Below are 19310 nucleotides of genomic sequence, written 5' to 3' on the forward strand. Positions count from 1 at the left end.
GAACAGGGGGCACACTGAGGGCTTAACAACTTGCCTAAGGTTCTTAGGGATAATCGTAGCAGAGCCAGAATTTGAACACAATGCTTTGAACTAATACACTGCCCCCTTCAGCAGCAATAGCTCCATGTGTGGGTAGGGGTCAGTGTGGTGGGAGAGGCCATCAAGAAAAGCGGCCCGGCTGGTGTGGCTCAGTGGTTGAGCATCAACCTATGAACCAGGAGGTCATGGTTTGATTCCTGGTCAGAGCACACGCCCAGGTTTCAGCCTCGATCCCCAGTAGGGGGTGTGCAGGAGGCAGATGATCAATGATTCCCTCTTCTCATTGATGTTTATATTTCTCCCTCCCTCTCCTTTCCTCTCTGAAATCAATAAACATATTTAAAAAAAAATAAGAAAAAGAAAAGTGAAAAATCCAAGGAGCCAGTGGACCTTCTCATAAAAATCAGGAAATGCTCGATTTTACTTATTGATTGCTTTAGAATTTACAACTCTGTCCATAAAGGAGCTCAGACAATACTCACATACTACCTCAGGATCCTATTAGACCAAGGACAGAAGAAAACAGCAGCAGAAACCTAGACTAAGATGGCAACGGAGCTTCCTAGCAGCCAAAGTAAAAAGGAGGGAAGGTTGGGGCTGGAGGTGGGGAGGCTGTGAGGATTCCAGAGCTCGGCCAAAATCACACAAAGGGGCGGAGACAAGGGGACCAGTGAGGAGATATTTGGGAGGCAGGTTCAAGGGGGCCTGACAATTACATGGGGGAGTTAAGAAGAAGGAGAAATGGAGGAAGACGCCCAGGATGCACCCAACCCCTCACTCTTGCCAGGTGGCTGGAGGACAGAGAACACCCAGGTAAGGACCGAGCACAGTGCCTCACAGCAGGTGCCTGGGAAATGCGTGCCACCTGCGCCGCCCTCTATTCAGGCCAACACCTGCACAGATGTGAGCCATTCCCTCAGCCACCCTGCCTCACACGTGGGGGGCCCAGGACCCTTCTGGCCTCCACTCTGCCACCAGCTTCTTGGGGGCTTCTGCTCACCACATCGGCCCTCTGAAGCCATAGCTCCCTCCTTCAATCATTAGCTCGGGGCTGGGGCAGGGGTCGATGATCATGGGGAGATAATCATGGAGAGTTTCCTGAATCCACAGCCCTGCTGCCCGAGGCCCAGGGCAGGGCTAAAAGGAAAAATGCTGCAGGGCAAGGGGTGACACCCAGGAGTACCCACCCCGCCCAATCTCTTAAACTCTCAGCCAATCCTGGGTTCTTCCAGAGGACAGCCCGCCCCCCCCGGCCCCCCCCCCCGCCCCCTCGCCCCAGTTCTTTTAGTTCTGAGATCAATTTCTCACACTTGGGCTGAGGCTGGGTGGGGAAGAGGGGAAGGGAGACGGGAGGGGGAGATGGGCCTTATGTTGCCTTTTCACATCTCTTCATCTGATCCTTCATTTGCTCATTCATTCCTCACTCGTTCAACTGTTTACAGACTGGTCCAAAGTCCAGGCATTCCACAATAGTGCTGATGTCCCCAGTGACGGGAAAGCGAGGTCAAGGAGTTTTAGCGCTGTGTGTTCATTTGTCAGATGAGGAAAATGAGGTCTGGAGAGGGACGGTGACATTTCCAGAGCCACACAGCTGAACCGAGGACCGGCCATCAGCTCTCCATTCCCCAGTCCCTGCTGAGTTCCAGCAGGGCGGCACATACATGTGCTGTTTCTGCTAACACCTCTCAGTCTTCCTGCGACCCGAGGTCTTCTCAGCGTCTCTCAGACAGAATCCAGTTTTCCTTTGGGGTCTCCTCAGCCCCACTTCTTTTTCTCTCCTTTATTCCTCTCCATGTTCCCTCCAGGAGCCGGTGACCCTACCCTTCCCTTACCCTGAGGGGACCAATGACAATCTGGATCCTCACCTTTCCCTCTCCTGGGCCACCCCCGCCTGAGAACCACAAGTTGCTCCAAGCACCCCCACTGCCCGGATGAGGAGGGGCCTTTGTTACCCATCCCAGGGGGCATGTGGCCATTTCCCCAGGGAACCTCCCTCACCCCAGAGGAGCCGCAATGGCTGGGGCTGGCTATGGAGGGGCCTTTCCTGGGGCTTCTCAGGTAATTTCGCAGAAGTGACCCCTGGTAAATCTTCCCCGGTCATTGATAAGCTAGAAAGTGTCCAACTGCCAGAGCGGGGTCAGAATCCTCCAACATCTGAACCGGAATCAGAGAATGTTACAGCCAGAGCACAGAAAGTTAGCGTTTGGGTCATAAATTTCCAGAATGCTTGCGTTGAGATTATGGAGTCTTAGGAGTAAGGCTGTGGAATCATAAACATTTATAGCTGGGATTGTGGATTAAAGGCAACCGGGGCCAGAAGTGACGCCACATCGCTCGGTCCCACGTCGCTGAAAGCTGAGAAGAGAGAGCTGGCCTTGTCACCTCGCCAACAGGGGCCGGACCCGGCCTCCGGCTGCCCGGCAGAGTGCGTCCCCGAGCAGCCCTCAGGGCCTCTGGGCCGGGCCGAAGCACTCCCTGCCCGAGGCCACGGGGACAGTGGTCCGCCTCTGCCCTGGCCCCAGCCTCACCGCCGGCCGGTCAGAGCGCCCCGTCACCACAGTGGGTATATTTAGGTGCCCTCCCTCAATATGTTTCCGCAGCTCCCAACACTGCCTTTTATGTCCCCTCATCCTCTCAGGCCTCCGGCACCTTCTCTAAGCCGACCCGATAAAGTCACTAGGAACAAGGGCTCTTGCTCTGCCAACACAAATGTTTTCCCCCCAAAACCCTCAGCCTGAGGGTTTTCCTGGCCCACTTTAGCCTGGAGCTCAGGCCCACCTGCTCGAACTCTGACCTTGCAGCCTCAGCTGCCAGAGCCTACCTTGATTTTCCTCATTCTAGGCAGAGAGCACCCCTACCCCTACCAGTCCACACACACACACACACACACACACACACACACACACACGCAAGGGCACAGGCTAACATTTTCCTGTTCCTCTGGTATTTGTCAGGAGAGAGAGGCCTCCAATCCAAGCTCCATGGCTGCCCCTGCACTTTTTTTATTTTTTTTTATTTTGTAAATACATTTTTTATTGATTTCAGAGAGGAAGGGAGAGGGAGAGAGAGATAGAAACATCAATGATGAGAGAGAGTCATTGATCGGCTGCCTCCTGCACACCCCACACTGGGGATCGAGCCTGAAACCCAGGGGTGTGCCCTTGACCGGAATCGAACCCGGGACCCTTCAGTCCGCAGGCTGACGCTCTATCCACTAAGCCAAACCAGTTAGGGCCCCCTGCATTTCTCCTCTGGCCTCTGTCCCATGCCCCATCCCAGGCCTTGCCAGAGACTTGGCATCTTCCCATTTCAGACTGCATCTTCCCAGAAGCCAGTCACTGAGAGTTCAACACTGATGGAGCCTGGGGACAGGAATGGCTACCTCAGGCATTCTTAAATGGGGTGGGGAGGCCGCTCAGATTCCCACCTGCCTGGTTCATGGGGAATCATTGGTTCTGTGGGAACTGAGGGTCCCTGGGTGGGCAGGAACCCACTCCTGTCAGGGTCGGGGAGATCCATCAGTATAATCATAGTTTTGTCACCAGCACCATAGTTTTATTACCAGCTGTTAAGGGTTCTTCATGTGCTGGAGACCGTGCCAAGCACTTTATATCCAGAGACTCAGTTCTCACTATAACCCTACAAAGCAAATACTGGTAACGTCTCCACTTTATAAATGAAGAAACTCAGGCACAGAGAGATTTTTACCCCAAGTCCTCCATGTACAGAGTGCGGGAGCTGGGATTTAAACCAAGCCTGGGTAACACAACTACATCAGCTGCCTCAGTGCTTCTCACCTCCATTACCTGGCTCAGCACACCACACACAGGACACACAACTCACAACGCGACAGTCCCAGGTGGTCACTGCTATGGGAACCCCCTCCCCTGTGGTCCTCTGGGGTCCGGCAACCTCTTCTTGCCCCACCCGTGGAGCCACGGTGAGAACCTCATGGGTGGTCAGGGCTCCTCCCCAGAAGCCAGCTCCCCTGTCCCCACGCTAGAAATAATCAAGACAGAGCCCACACTGTCCCCCACACCACCGTGACCCCCTCCTTCATACACAGTGCCGATGGCCTTCCACAGCTCCAGCTTCCTGCCACACAACGGTGCTGACACACGCACACACACAGCCACACCGCCACCTCCCGCCGCAGGCCTGGGTCCTGCCGTCCCTGCGCAGAGGACAGGGAGGAGATTTGTACTCTCCAGGTGCCCGAGGGCTCCCATCACAGGACAGACCTGCTCGTTAGCCAGTGAGTCAACTCACTGGATGGGAACGAATCAGACCGATATATTTACACCAAAAGAAATGCAGAAATGTTACAGAGGAATGCAACGTCCACATGAATTTTGAAGCGTGAAAGATGAGACTTCAAAGAAGCTTCCAGTGTGTGCGAATGTGCATGGGACTATTTGCACTGCCTCCACCCAGATCCGGGGCGAGCTTTTACTCTCCCAAGCCCTTAGGGGTGCTGGGTGGGAAAAGTCAGAACCATCCTGGGGTTGTGGTAACAGCGGCATCAACGCTTCTCACCTCCATTCCCCGGCTCAGCACGCCACACAGGGCTATGGATGTGCCACACACAGGACACACATCTCACAACACGCACAACACACATGTATGCACCAGTGTGCCTTGGCTCCCGACATATACCATGGGCACACACATGGAACCCCTGGGTTGCCTTGGCACAGTCACCCAAAGCTACAGATAGGTACCCCATACACTTCTTGCACGCTGACACACACCACAACCCATTGGTTATACTGGGCACACCACGCACACACCACACACTAATCTCCTCTCTCTCTCTCTCTCTCTCTCTCTCTCTCTCTCTCTCTCTCTCTCTCTCACACACACACACACACACACACACACACACGCACTCACCCCCAGAATCCCATCGGGGTCGCAACAGGAGCCTGGAGTGCACAGACCTGCACTGTACCCCCGCCCCCTCCACCCGCGCACCCGCACTCCCGCCCCGGGTCTCCGCCTCCGCACAGCCCTTCCTCACCTGGGCGGCTTAGCACGGGCAGGGGCTGAGCCAGGGACGCACTCACTCCGGCGCCGGGAAGCAAACCCACAAACCCAGGGGCAGCACAGGCGGCGGCGGCAGCTCCGGTCCCGGTCCCGGTCCCAAGCGTCTCGTGCACCCCGCGTCCCGCTCCTCAAGCGCAAAGGGGCGGGGCAGGGGTGGGGCCAGACCTAGCGGGCCGGGCCAGGCTACCCGCCCCTGGGGAAACAGGCGCCAGGAAAGGCGCTCTAGGCTAGGACCTGGGACTCCTGGATTCCCACCCAGGTTCCCTGGAGACTCCTACCCTTCTCTGGCCTCAGTTTCCCTCTTTGCATTGGGGACAGTGGCTTAAGGGGTGAATCCTCAGAATTGGCTCTGACATGGGATGGTGGAAGAGAGGGAGGGATAACTGTTATTTCTTGAGCACGTACTATGTGCCAGGTACCTCATTTAATCACCATAGCAAGTCCCGAGGAGTTCTTTTATTATATAACATATTTTTATTGATTTCAGAGAAGAAGGGAGAGGGAGAGGGAGAGGGAGAGGGAGAGGGAGAGGGAGATAGAAACATCAATGATGAGAGAGAATCATTGATCAGCTGCCTCCTGCACATCCCATACTGGGGACTGAGCCCACAACCCTGGCGTGTGAACCTCCCGGTTCATAGGTTGATGCTCAAACACTGAGCCACGCTGGCTGGGCTCCAGAGGAGTTCTTAACTCCATTTTACAGGAGGGGAAACTGAGGCACAGAGAGCTGATGTGACTTGCCCAAGGTCACACAGCTAATAAATGGCAAACCCAAGATTTGGATCCAGGCAGTCTGACTCCAGAGCCTACGTACCCCCACAGCATGGGTTGGTGGCACTTTCCACACCATACATTGCCCCCGGTCCTCATAACAACCCCAGGGCGTGGTGTTACAAATCCATTTTAGATGAAAAAACTGAGGTTCAGGGAGATTACTTTATCCCAGCTCACCCAACTAGTGGGACATCACACTAAAGAGGGGGTGGGGCGGGAGTGATGCTGGGGATGGTGAGTGTCAGGATGGTGTAATGGGACAGCACCTGGACTGTAGTTGGTGCTCGTCAGTGTCAACATTCCTCCTGAAGGTCACTCCCCTTCCCTTTCTTCTTTTCTTTTATCTTCTAAAACAGTGGTTCTCAACCTTTCTAATGCTGTGACCCTTTAACACAGTTCCTCATGTTGTGGTGACCCCCCAACCATAAAATTATTTTCATTGCTACTTCATAACTGTAATTTTGCTACTGTTATGAGTCGTAATGTAAATATCTGTGTTTTCCGATGGTCTTAGGCTATACAGCAGCGGTTCTCAAACTGTGGTTCGTGACCCACAGGTTGAGAACCACTAGCAGGGTCACCTAAGACCATCGGAAAACACAGATATTTACATTAAGGTTCATAACAGTAGCAAAATTACAGTTATGAACTAGCAACGAAAATAATTTTATGGTTGGGGGTCACCACAACATGAGAAACTGTATTAAAGGGTCGTGGCATTAGAAAGGCTGAGAACCACTGTTCTAAAGTCTTCTATGGACAGTGGCCTCCAATGCCATCATCCCTGAAACCTTCCATGACGTATAGCCCTCAGACAAGCTGGGCCCTCCTCTCAGCAGCCATTGCAGCTTTTATTCAATAGTTACTGAGCCTTGCAGGGGAGCTCAGTTGGTTGGAGCGTCATCCCAACGTGCCAAGGTTGCAGGTTTGATCCCGGGTCAGGGCACATACAAGAATCAACCATTTAAAGAGTGAAACAACACGTTGATGTTTCCCTCTCCCCCTTTCTCTAAAATCCATGAAAAACAAACAAACAAACCAACCAACCATTATTGAGTTCCTACTATGTGCCAGATTCTGTGCTAGGCGCTGAGGATGTATATGAACAAAACAGTCCAAATAGCACTGGCCTCATGGAGTTCATAATCTGGTGGGGAACACTGACGTTACACAAAGAGTCGCATACGTTTACACATAATTATACACGGCAGAAAAGTGGGGGCTAGAGGAGAGACCACAATGGGAGGGCATCTAGTTTACATTGGGAGATTTGGGAAGGCTTCCCAGAGGAAGTGCCATTTAAGCTGAGACCAGTGTGAGAAGTTGGCCTCAGCAGGTGACAGAGAGGGGGAGAGTCCCAGGCAGAGGGAACTCCACAGAGGGCTTGAGACAGGAAAGGGTTTGTCACGGTCCAGGTAATAAAGCACAGCCAAAGTGTGTGTGTGTGTGTGGGGTGGGGGGGAATGATGGACAAGCCAGGAGGCATTGTTGGAGATGGGGCTGGAGGAGCAGCAGTGGCCAGCCCAGCAGGGCCTTGTGGCAATGGTCTGGAATTTGGCCTTTGTTTGAAGAGCTGTGGAAGTCACCAAAGTGTTGAGATCAGCAGTGACACAATCAAATCTCATTTTAATAGAGCTTTCAGGCTGCTGGATGGAGAATGAGGGACGAATTGGTGGGGCAAGGTGGCAGCAGGAGCCCAGCTAGAAGGCTGCTCCATCTGGGAGGAGATGATGGTGACGGGCCCAGGGAGGGGGTGGAGGGTGGAGATCTGAGGACAGACCCAGCGGTGTTTGGTGTCATGGGCTGTGGTTGTGGCCATCTCTCTCTGAAGAAGGGGCCTTGAGGCAAGGCCTTATCTGCCAGCCTCTTGTAGAAAGGTGTTTGCCTGTGACTCAGTGGATTTGGGCCCCTGGAGACCCATCATCTAGGGAAGCTGTCTCATCTGCCCTCATGGTGGCCCTTCTAGATCTTCCCTCTCCACAAGCCTTAACTCCCTGACACCTCAATCTTAGCTGCTGATTCCATTTTCTACCTTATTTGCCAAGACAATTCACTCATCAAATGCTCACTGGCCCTTCCCTGTGCCAGGCAGACAGAACTGAGACAAAGCTCAATGGAGGGGTCTCTCGTAAGGTCCTGCCCCAACTTTGCTCAGCATCTGCCTCCCCAAGTTTCCAAGAAGTGGCTCTTCCTTCATCTGAAGGTGAAAGCCCCAGCCCTACCCAGAGCTGCTGTTCTGCTTCTGCCAGGTACCCACACCCTTGGGTACCCCACCATCTCCTGGTTCCCTTCCCTGCAGGCCTGTTGTCAACAAAAGTTAATTGCCACCAAGCTAATGTCAACAATAGTCTCAAATCTGAGGTGCAGAAAAAGAAGAAACTTTAGTCAGATGAACAGCTTGCAAAGCTGGGAAACACAGCCTCCAGTGGAAACGGAAAGTGCACTCAACTGAGACAAAAAGGAGGCTGCCTTTTAGAAAGTCCCCACCCTGGTTACTAATTGGTCCATTTTATGCAAATAGAGATTCCAAATCTGCACTGTCTAATTGGCCCAAACCTCAGAGTCCGATTGGTTAGAATTGTGCATTCTGATTGGTTGTTATGGAGCTGCTCTGATTGGGCAGTATTGATGCAAATGAGGATATAGCTGTGCAGTTCTGATTGGACAGGGCAGGTTTCAGTTCAATTGGTATAAAGACAACGCCAGGGTTGACTCAGTTGTCAGGAACACAATGCAGGAGGCTGGCCGCTCAGTCTGTAGCGTTTCCCTGAAATGCAGTGTGCTTGAGAGGCCTCTGTCAGCAATGGCTGCTAGACTCTGGTTATGAAGTTGGGCCCGGTTAACCACAAGGAGTCCTTCTTGGCAGATCTATTCCTTCCTGGGGCTCACACTATGAACATGCTCCAGCATCTCCCCAAGCCCTGCCTTAGAGCCACCTCCTCCAGGTATTGCTCCCCTCTCCCCCTAACTGCCAGGGGTTGGTCAGGGAGGAGTTGCCTCCTCTGCAGTCCTCTGCCCACTTATCGAGCCTCTGTGCCCAGAACGCTCCCAGTGACCTCCATGCCTCTGAAGGAGTGCACAAGAAGTCACGCCACAGAGACATTCAAGAACTCTCCATACGGCCCCACACAACCTTCCCCATTCTCCTCCTGGCTTCCGGACACCTCCCAGGGCTCTCTGCCCCCCGTCTTTGCTCACTCTACACACTCTCCCTGCGGAAGGGTAGTGTGCTGGACAATTACAGTCCCCACATTCAACCAGCCTTTCTCCTGCACACAGACCTACGGCTCCCTGGACAGCTCCCTTTCGCGGATTAAAGCACCTTCTTCACTACAATAATCTCCCCCCTCTCCCCCCGCCCCCCCCCCCCCCCCCCCGTGTCCTGTCTTTGTGATGACACCATCAGCCCTGGCAGCTCCTCCCAGCGCCTGAGCACTCAGACAGAAACCAGCCCCTCCTTCCATCCCAACTCATAGCCAACATTGACTGAATTCCCACCAGGTGCCAGGATTAATGAAGAATTTCTTAAAACCAACAACAACAACAAAAAAAAAAAAAATTATGAAGGAAAAAGTTTGTAAACTCAAGCATAATAAAAAAATTTTAATTCTTTACTCCAAATACACACATACATACACACAAAGAGACAGACCACAAACTGGGAGAAGATACTTGCAACACAGATAACAGACAAAGCATTATTATGCAGTATATATAAAAAACTCCTACATATCAATAAGAAAAAGCCAAACAACCTAACAGAGAAATGAGCAAAAAGACACGAACAGTCATTTCACAGAAGAGAAAGCAAGTATGGCCAATACACATATGAAAATATGTCAACCTCGCTATCAACCAGGGAAATGTCGGTTGAAACCACAGTGAAGTACCATTTTGTACACACGAGATTAGCAAAAATTGAAGAGTTTGATAACACCAAGTTTGTTGAGCGTGTGGAGAGATAGAAACTTTTGTGCACTGCTGGTGGGACTAGAAACTGAACACAACTAAGACGAAGAGCAATTTGCCAATATCTAGCGGCTGAAGATGCACATAGTCTAAGACTAAGCCATTCCCCCCCAACACATAAGGGCGGGAGAAACTCTGGCAGGTGTATAAAAATCCACACCGCAGTATCATGTCTGCAGCAAAACACTGGGAACAATCTCAATATCCATCAATAAGAGAATGGGAAAAAATACACTTTTATTCAGGTATCCCTTGCTATTTGAACTCTCACTTTCCCAATATTTGCTCTAATGACTTGCAAAATTTTTACTAGTAGAAAATCTGTCATGACAGATCTTTGGGTGTCCAACAGCATGGTGAGAGGATGTGGAGTGAGCTGCAGTTGTAACTCAGCTGTTCTGATAGATGGGATCATGCCTCGTACTTACGTTGCTTCTACTTGTTGGGTACACAATTGTACCATCTCCCCCTCATTATTAAGTGTCTTCTAAGAAAGTCGGGAAGCCTGACAAGAAAGACTTAGAAAAGCCCTTACTTAGATGAAAATATGGAAGTAATAAAGCTCATTGAGAGGCTTGGCCAAGTATACGTCCTTCTCCATCACACACAGGAACTGCTCTATGTGTGAGGAAACAGAAATGGCTTGTTCAGTATTAGATTCTGCAGTAACCAGTGTTTTAAATGCTTTAGAACTTTCTGTAATGATGGAAATATCCTGTATCTACTGTCCAATATGGTGGCCTCTAGACCCTTGTGGCTATTGAGCACTTGAAATGAGTCTAGTGCAACTGAGGACCTGAATTTTTAACTTTTAATTAATTCACATTTTAACTTAAATAGCCTCGTGTGGCTAGTAGCTATCATATTGGACAACATAGCTTTATACTGTGCGTAAATTATGGTGATTATTAATAACTTTAAAGAATTCGAATGATATTTGTGAGAAATTAAGTTGAAGTTTTCAGATAAGCTGGGAACATATTTTTTTCCAGCAAAGATTCTATAATATGGGCTTTTCACTATCCACAAATTTGCTAGTAGGAATGGTCTATGCTCTGATAATAAGAGATGAATGTATAGTCATATAATGGAATACTATGCAACAGAGAAAATGAATGAACCAAAGCAACGCACAGCAATAAAGCTAAATCTCACAAGCATAATGTGACTGGAAGAAGTATAAAAACAATGCACACAGTATCATACTATGAACATAAAGTTTAAAAACATGCAAAATAATACTAAACTTAGTCGAAAGCATATGAGGACACGAATGGGGATAACCAACAGTGTAACGTTACCCTTGAAGGGAAGGAGGAGGTGAGATTGTAGGCGGCACACTGGTTGCCTGGGTTTCTCTCTTGACTTCCCAACTCCCCTGCGTGACAGGGTGAGCAGGGCCAGCACAGAGAGAGAAGTACCTCCTCTCAAAAGCCTTCTCTGCCTCTCTCCCACCAGACATGGCCCAGTGCCTCCTAGGGCTCCCAAGGTCCCACTGTTGGCCTCTGATACACCCGATCATTGCAGCCTGTTCCAGGTCTAGAACTATCTGGGTAAAATCAGGGAGGCTGTTCCTGGGAGAGGGGGCAGCATGCAAAGGCCTGGAGGTGAGACAGAACATGGCAGATTCTGGGAACCTTGTGAAGCTCGGTCCTACGGGAGAGTCCAGTGAAGGGAGGAGTGGGGCATGACACGGCTGAAGGGGGCCAGTCCTTGCAGGACCTTGAGTGCCAGGCTGGGAAGACTGATTTATCCTGAGAGTGATGAGAGCCATGGAAGGGTATGAACAGGGAAGGGACCGAATCAGACTTGTGTCTTAGAAAGATCGCTAGCTGTTGTGAGGAGGGGAAGAAGAGGAGGCAGGGACCAGTGACAAGGCTGGGCCAGTATTCAGGCGAATGGTGGCCAAAGCAGTGGAGATGGAAGAGGGATGACAAATGAGGAGCTGACTAGAAGGTGGATTTTGGGGCTCTTTGGGATGAAGAATCTGCAGGACTTGGGCAGATTGGATGTGAATGTGAGGGAGACAGAGCAGGTATCTTGGTTTGCGTTCCCCTAGAAGCCGACCCTGAGGCATGGATTCAAATGAAAGTAGTTAATTTCTGAGATGATCAGTAGAGGGCTGGTTACAGGAGACAAGAAAAAGAAGGAAGACGATTCAGGGTGGTCAATGAACAGATTATCATTGGGGCCCAATCCTACTGGGAACTTCTGGGAGACAGCATTTATGTGTCAACTCTAGCTGTCATTGATCAAAGGCTGGTCCCCAAACTTTCTAACGCTTCTGGTCCAATGTACTCCACACATCCAGAGAAAGCCCCCAGCAGAGCCCCAGGATCCTCAGTGAGAAGCTGTGGAGGTGTAAGTAATAGTGAGTGCTGAGGGTCATGGGCAGAGACCTGCTCCAGCATCTGCTACAGGGCAGAGTGGAGCCCCACGTACTCCTAATAGGCTGAGCCTTGGTTCTCCAAAGTGGGCAGAATTTGTGTTGAGTCGGGGGTATGGGGTTTGGCTTAGTGGCCCTGATTGCTCCCCAGAGTTCTTCCCTCAGCCCTCAGTCTTTCTTGCCCAGGCCCTCTAGGGTTTGCAGACTCTCACTTGATTTCCATGGAGCCTGTGGTCCAGCCCCTGGAAATGCCTATTCTGATGAGCATAGCCAAGTGGTTTGATCCCTGCACCTACATCAAGTCAGAGAAACTTGGTGGCTCTCTAATAAAATCACATCTCATCACCAGGGTTGGCAGTGGCTGGAGACCCAGATCTGGGACTTAACCAGCTTAATGCTTGGTTCTCTAGGCTGTAGGGTGGAAGAGAGAGAGAAAGACCGAGAAGAAGGTTTAGGATGGAGCCATCCGTTAAAGGAGGGAAGACAAGATGACGAGGGACGAGACTGAGGAGCAGCCAGAGCTGTGTGCAGAGCAGTGTGGTGTCACTAGGGCCAAGGGCCCTGGAGGAGGAGGGAGACGCAGAGCTGGGACCAGGAGCCAGGCCTCATCCCGCTGGCCCCAGAAGAGATGAACAGAACCCTCCATTAAACCGTGTCTGGCAGCAAACTTACCTCCTCTTTTCCTCTCCCTTCTCCTCCTCCCCTTCCCTGCCTCTATGACCTCAGAAGCTTTAGCAGCTGGCAGGAGTCCAGTGAGACCAATGGCTGGATGAGCTATGTCTGGCATTTCTAACGACTCCTGAGACTTCCCTGACCCCTGTCCGCCCCCAGCCTTGAGGCTCCTGCAGCCTTCTCATGAGGCTAGTGCTGCTCTTTCAGCCCCAGCCCCTTCCCTGAGGTCCAGGAGCCCCATGGCGCTCCTGTTTACCCTGTCAGTCCAGCAGCCGTGGCCAGCCCATGTTCCGAATAGGGGTACCTCTTCCTGAAAGTTCCCCCTTTCACATTCCCACCACATTCCAACTGCCCAGCCAAGTGTTAACTCACAATTCCTGATCAGGAATTCTGTCTGGCAGTGCTTCCTCGGGCTCTGAATTCCTCCCTGCCTCCACGTACACTGATGGGAGATGAGGGTGCGTCATTGCCCATTTCTGGGTCTGTTTCCTCAACTACAAAGTTGGGTTAGCCATCCCGGCCCTGCCTCCCTTCCGTGCTGGCTCTGAGCGTTCAGACTTGGTAAGTTCTGCTGTTTATACATGCAATTCTTTATCTTCTTAGTGAGTCCTGTTCATCCTTCCGAGCTCTGCTAATAAAACATGCTACCATTTATTTCACATGTGCTCTATGAGCCAGCACTGTGCTAAGTGTTTTGCATATATTATCATGCTTCATTTGTACATGGAGTCTGAGTAAATACTATGATTATTCCCAGTTCACAGATGAGAAAACTGAGGCTCAGAGAGACTGCATGACTGGCTTTAGGTTATACGTCTAGGAAGTGTGGGTCAAAACTAGAACTCAGGACTTCTGAGGCAAGATTTAGGCCTTTCTCTTTTCAGCCCAGCTCCTTCCTACCAGAACCATGATCACCAGAGCTGTTCCTACAGGCTCTACAGCAGCGACCCACAGGTTGAGAACTGCTAGCAGGATTGCCTAAGACCATCGGAAAACACAGATATTTACATTGCGATTCATAACAGTAGCAAAATTACAGTTATGAAGTAGCAATGAAAATAATTTTATGGTTGGGGGTTACCACAACATGAGGAACTGCATTAAAAAGTCGCGGCATTAGAAAGGCTGAGAACCACTGCATTAAAGGGAGTGTGCGTGTGGGAAAGGAGGTGACAGTCCCTAGAGGTCTGCTGCTCAAACTACCTCTGGAGCCTCATTGGCCTCTGCAACACTGCCTGCTACTGGGGGCCTGATGGGGTGACAAAATCAACAGGGGGAGCCAGAAGCCAAATTTCATGAGAGTTGAGCCTGTGGATCAGGGGACAAATCTTTCACTTGATACCAACAGATTCCTGTCCCTTTTAAGTCAGATTTGTATATCCTGACATTGTTTGGTTAAATAGTTTACACTTCATAATGAAGAGAGAGTTGATGTTTTCACTAATTTCAGCTCTTTAAAAAATCAACAAGTCAATATCCAAAGATTGGAAATGACCTAAATATTTATTCATAGGGAACTGGTGAAATAAATGATGGCTGTAAACAGAGCAAGTAAGCTTTTTGTGTACTAATGTGGAAAGACTTTCAAGAAATCTGCAGAAAAAAAGTTACAAGTATGTGTATAAGAATGCAGCCTTTTGTGTATAAAGGGCATAAAAAAGAATACAAGGCTTTTAGGGCTTCTATATGCATATAATTATCTGAAAAGATAAAGGAGAAACCATGGATGGTGGTTACTTAATAGAATCAGTGAGAGAGACTCTTAACTGTTTACCTTTTGGTATTTTTTGAATGGAGTGAATGCATTATTTAGTTGAAAATTTAATAAAAAGCAAATACATCATTTAAAAAAATCAAGATGTCACCTTTATTATCCCAAATACGCTGGCTTAATAGTGTCCCATTATTGAGAAAAATTATAAATTTTTATAAACAAAAATTTATATAGGGATTTGCTGTTTTCTAAGTAGTTTTGCATAAATCAACACATTAATCTTCTTAAGCCTTATATAGAACAGATGATTCCTCTCATTTTCCAGATGAGGAAACCGAGGCTCAGAGAGGTCGATGGTCTTGTCCAAGGTCACCCACTCTGTAAGGAAAGAAACTGGAACTGGAGCTCAGAGGGCTGGTGACAGGCACAACAGAAAATGCACAACAAAGACCATGCCTTTGCCTGTCAGAATCAGTCACTCATAAACAGGAGAATATTTCTGTCCCCTCCAGTGGTTTGAGGATTAACTGAGGTGATGTATGTAAAATTCTTAACACTGTGCCTAGCAGAGTCAATAATTAAAATCTTTCTTTAACTATTACTTAAATAATGGAGTAAGATATTCCAATTCAACTGATATTTCTTTCTTTTTTTAAAAAAAATTATTTCTTGTTTATTGCTACATTTATATAAAAAGTTTGATATATTTGGTAAAAGAAAGCCACAGTGTATATAAAGAAAGATGTGGGAAGTTAAAAAATACACTGAGTGGCCAGATTATTATGATCTCTGAACGCATAATAATCTGGCCACTCGGTGTATATCCTATATAATAAAAGGCTAATATGCAAATTGTCCCCTCGACCAGGAGTTCGACCAGCAGGCAGGCCAGCCAACCACCCATGTCCCCTCCCCCTGGCCAGGCTGGCCAGACCCTACCCATGCACAAATTCATGCACTGGGATATATATATATATATATATATATATATATATATATATATATATATATATACTGAGTGGCTAGATTATTATGCATTCAGAGATTATAATAATCTGGCCACTCAGTGTATATGGTTTTAGTATTTGGAAAAGCAGTTATGAATTGCTTCTTGGGTTTATTTATCCAGGTGATCAAAATTCTGGGTTTGTCAGAGAGGAAGGGAGAGGGAGAGATAGATAGAAACATCAATGATGAGAGAGAATCACCGATCAGCTGCATCCTGCACACTCCCACTGGGGATTGAGCCCACAACCTGGGCATGTGCCCTGACTGACATGGAACCGTGACCTCCTGGTTCATAGGTCACTGCTCAACCACTGAGCTATGCTGGCCATGCTCAACTGATATTTCTTGAGCTCCTTATATGACTGCTGTATAATTTAAGAAGGGGAGAAGCACTGGAGACTTGAAGGGAATTTAGGAAACAATCTTCGCCCTAACAATATTTATGGTCTTACTGGTGAGAGGAAGTTTAAGGAGACACACCCCTCTTTTCTAGGACCACAGTTTATTATTGTCAGTGTTTATCTGATTTTTCCATGTTAAACCTCACTGTAAAATTAAAAAGCAGCTGAATTGTTTATCCAGTTTTATGTGCTGTAGTTTCAAATGGCAAATGACAAAATTTGCAGTGAGAACTAAATGTTTTTTTCAGAATATTTGATGCCATTTTAGATAGTGTTGTGTGAAACTTTTATACTACCTGTGGCACGCTGGCACGGGGGTGAACCTGAGTGGGGGGTGGCTGAAAGGCTTAGAAAAGACAGACAAGAGAATGAAAGCTGGGTCTCGGTGGGACGCTGCTTCCTGAGAGACAGCGCCGCACCCCACAAGCCGTGTCTTTATTTTATAGCAGATGCCACGAGGCAAAGTAAGGGCGTGATCAAGATGTTTACAACATTCTCGTGGGTTTCAATCCTACTCAACTACATGCACCTGAACTCTATCAAGCTCACATCACTCAGGCACGTGGGGCCACGTGTTCGGACCATAGGTTCAAGCTTACAACTACAGCTGTTGGCTATAATTGTGTTGGGAGGGCCCTGCCCTCCAAGCTGGGACTTGCATGTGGCCACAAGAGGACTGTGCCCTCTCATCAGTCCAAGGCTTGAACCTGTCCAAAACACTGTAGCCGCGCCCCACAACTACCCTCCACCCTGAGGTCCTGGGTACATACCTAGTCCTCTAGTCATCCCGTATTAATACTGTTTTGGGTACTAATGGTGATGTTGTCATGTGTTATCTTCATTATCTGAAGTGTTGTTGTATTGACATACATAATGCTTACATTTGGCTTTTGGCAATTCGCATATTTTATTTCTTTAGTAAAAAATTTGCTTTGCCTAAGCAAGCCCTGACCATTGTTTTTGTGCATCTAGGTTAACACTCCTTTGAAATTCCTTTTACCCTGGCTGGGTGGCTCAGTTGGTTGGAGTGTTGTCCCAATATGCCAAGGTTGCAGGTTTGGTCTCCAGTCAGGGCACATACAAGAATGCTCTCTCTCTCTCTCTCTCTCTCTCTCTCTCACTCTCCAATCAATTAAAAAAAATTCCTCTTTTTTAGACTCCTTGGAAGAGAACCACCCTCAAGAGAGCACATAATGTTAACTGTCCTGTAATCCAATCCCCACCTTGCTTTCTCACCTTCAAATAATCTTCCTTGCGTTTCCTCCTTAATTTCAACTGCATAAAAGAAATTACAAAACTGTCATTCTTGATTTGAGATCTTGCTTCCCAGCATTATTATCAGTTTGGTTCAAATAAACATAAAAATTCTCTGCCAGTTTGGACATTTCTTACATCTGGTAAGATGTGGTAGTCTTATACAATGATGAATTACAGATGTCTACAAAGCAATCCTAGGTCATTAATGCCAGCACATGGTATTTAGACATGACAATAAAGAGAAAGAAAATCAGCTGAGTCATGCAACCGATAGAGGAGATGATGTTCTTTGACACAAAGGTGTTCAACATATTGGGGGTGAAAGCAGAAATCAGCGAAGCATTGGTTGAAGAGGAAATCGAGCATGGAGGTGTGAAGGTAAGAATTTAGAACAGTTAGAGTGCTGAAGGCCAAGTTCACCACCATGATGACTTGGTGACAACTTGTTAACCCAGTAAGCATAAGTTCAGGCCCTGAGAAGTACTTTCCACCAGGCAGCCATATGTGGGGAGAGATGTGCAAAGAAAATGCAGCCCTTTCACCTGTAACAGACCCCTGGTTCTCAGGATGGCCTGCCCAACTGAGTGGCAGATGTCTTGGTCTGCTGCAGCTGCCATAACAAAGTACCATGGGCTGGGGCTTAAACAATACAATTTAATTTCTCACAGTTTTGGAGGCTAGAAGTCTAAGACCACAGTGATGGCAGAATTGGTCCCGTCTGAGGGCCGTGAGCGATGGATCTGTTCCGAACCCATTTCCTTGGCTTGTAGATATCTGTCTTCTCTCTGTGTCTTCACATCAACTTCCCTCTAAAGGAGTCTGTGTCCGAATTTCCTCTTCTTATAATAATACCAGTCATACTGGATTAGGGTTTACGCCAGTGACTGCATTTTAACTCAATTACCTCTTTAAAGACCTTTTCTCCAAATAAGGTTACATTCTGAAATACTGCGTATTAGAACTTCAAAATATGAATTTGAGAGGGAACACAATTCAGCTTCTAACAGGGGAGAAAAATAAAAATGTGGTCCAGTCTCTTCTCTGTTTCAGATTTCCTCCCCCTGCTTTTCTTCAAGATAAAATGGCTACTGAGTGTTTAGGGAGTCGGGGCCTTACCCTTTGTCGCAGCGAGGGGCGACGGGACCTTGGCTTCAACTTTCATTCCTGTGTCTACTCCTTTGCCATGTCCCCCACTTATTTAGGAAGAGACCAGATGGTTTATCTTGTGAAAGTTTTCAAATTCTGGATCCAGCTAACTGTAGAATGTTGTCATTTAGCATGTTCTTCAGTACCCTGTATTTCCTGAAGAAAACTGGTACTTAAATCTAGAGGTTTCATCAGATTCAGGTTTAGTTTATTGGCAAGAACTCGTAGGTGGTGGTGTGTACTTCCTTTTGTTAGGTGAAATGACCCCCCTGTAGTTAACGTGGCTGGCACCCTCTTATGAAACCAGCTGACGCCAGTTCACCCAGGAGGGGTGGGCCTGTATCACCTGAAAGGAATATTCTTATGCAGAGAAGTGGGCCCATGAAGTTGTTTACTGCTTTGGAGGATACAGCTCTTAACAAGCAGGTACTGTGTGGCTACAAGCTACCGGTGTCAGCAGGTGCCACTTGACTGTATATAACAAGCCCCACCCACTTTGGGGGCAGAAATCCATTGTCTTGCTGTCGCCCAAGACACTGCTTCTGTCCATAGATTCCCTTAATAAACTCCTCTCCCCCTCTCCCTGCCTCCTCCCCAGGTCCTCTCTGAGGAGAAACTAGAGGAAAGGAAAAGTCTTTTTAACTTAAGCAGGATTGTGATGCTCTTTGGGTGTGACTCTTCCCTGGCAACCCGGAGTTTGGCCATGTCCTCCGTTGGTGGCAGGCTGTCCAGCAAGGAATCCCTCCCCTGCACATGTGTGTCTCTACCCCGGCATCTGAGCCAGGGCGGTGATCAGCGGGTCTTCACTGAGGAAGGGTTTTGGAAGTGAGCCTTGGAGGAGGGGGAGACGTTTGCCAGGGGAGCAAGGCACAGTCCACGGGGGCACTGCAGACAG

The 19310-nt window shown here is 48.6% G+C and overlaps 1 protein-coding gene across 4 annotated transcripts in view; it reads right to left on the reverse strand.

Annotated features, from left to right (window-relative positions):
* P2RY6 (pyrimidinergic receptor P2Y6) overlaps positions 1 to 19310 on the reverse strand; it is a 65235-nt gene that overhangs the window by 30189 nt on the left and 15736 nt on the right. The window contains exon 1 of one of the 4 annotated variants that reach the window (XM_054725009.1): positions 6910 to 6942. The exons of 1 other annotated variant lie outside the window; for it this stretch is intronic. The gene's annotated coding sequence lies outside the window, so the exon portion shown is untranslated. Of the gene's footprint in view, positions 1 to 5059; positions 5126 to 6909; positions 6943 to 19310 lie in introns of those variants that run through there. 2 more of the 4 variants (XM_008149945.3, XM_028158249.2) reach the window with 2 other exon arrangements.

Source organism: Eptesicus fuscus, chromosome 13, assembly GCF_027574615.1.
Source record: "Eptesicus fuscus isolate TK198812 chromosome 13, DD_ASM_mEF_20220401, whole genome shotgun sequence".
Taxonomy (NCBI): Eukaryota; Metazoa; Chordata; class Mammalia; order Chiroptera; family Vespertilionidae; genus Eptesicus; species Eptesicus fuscus.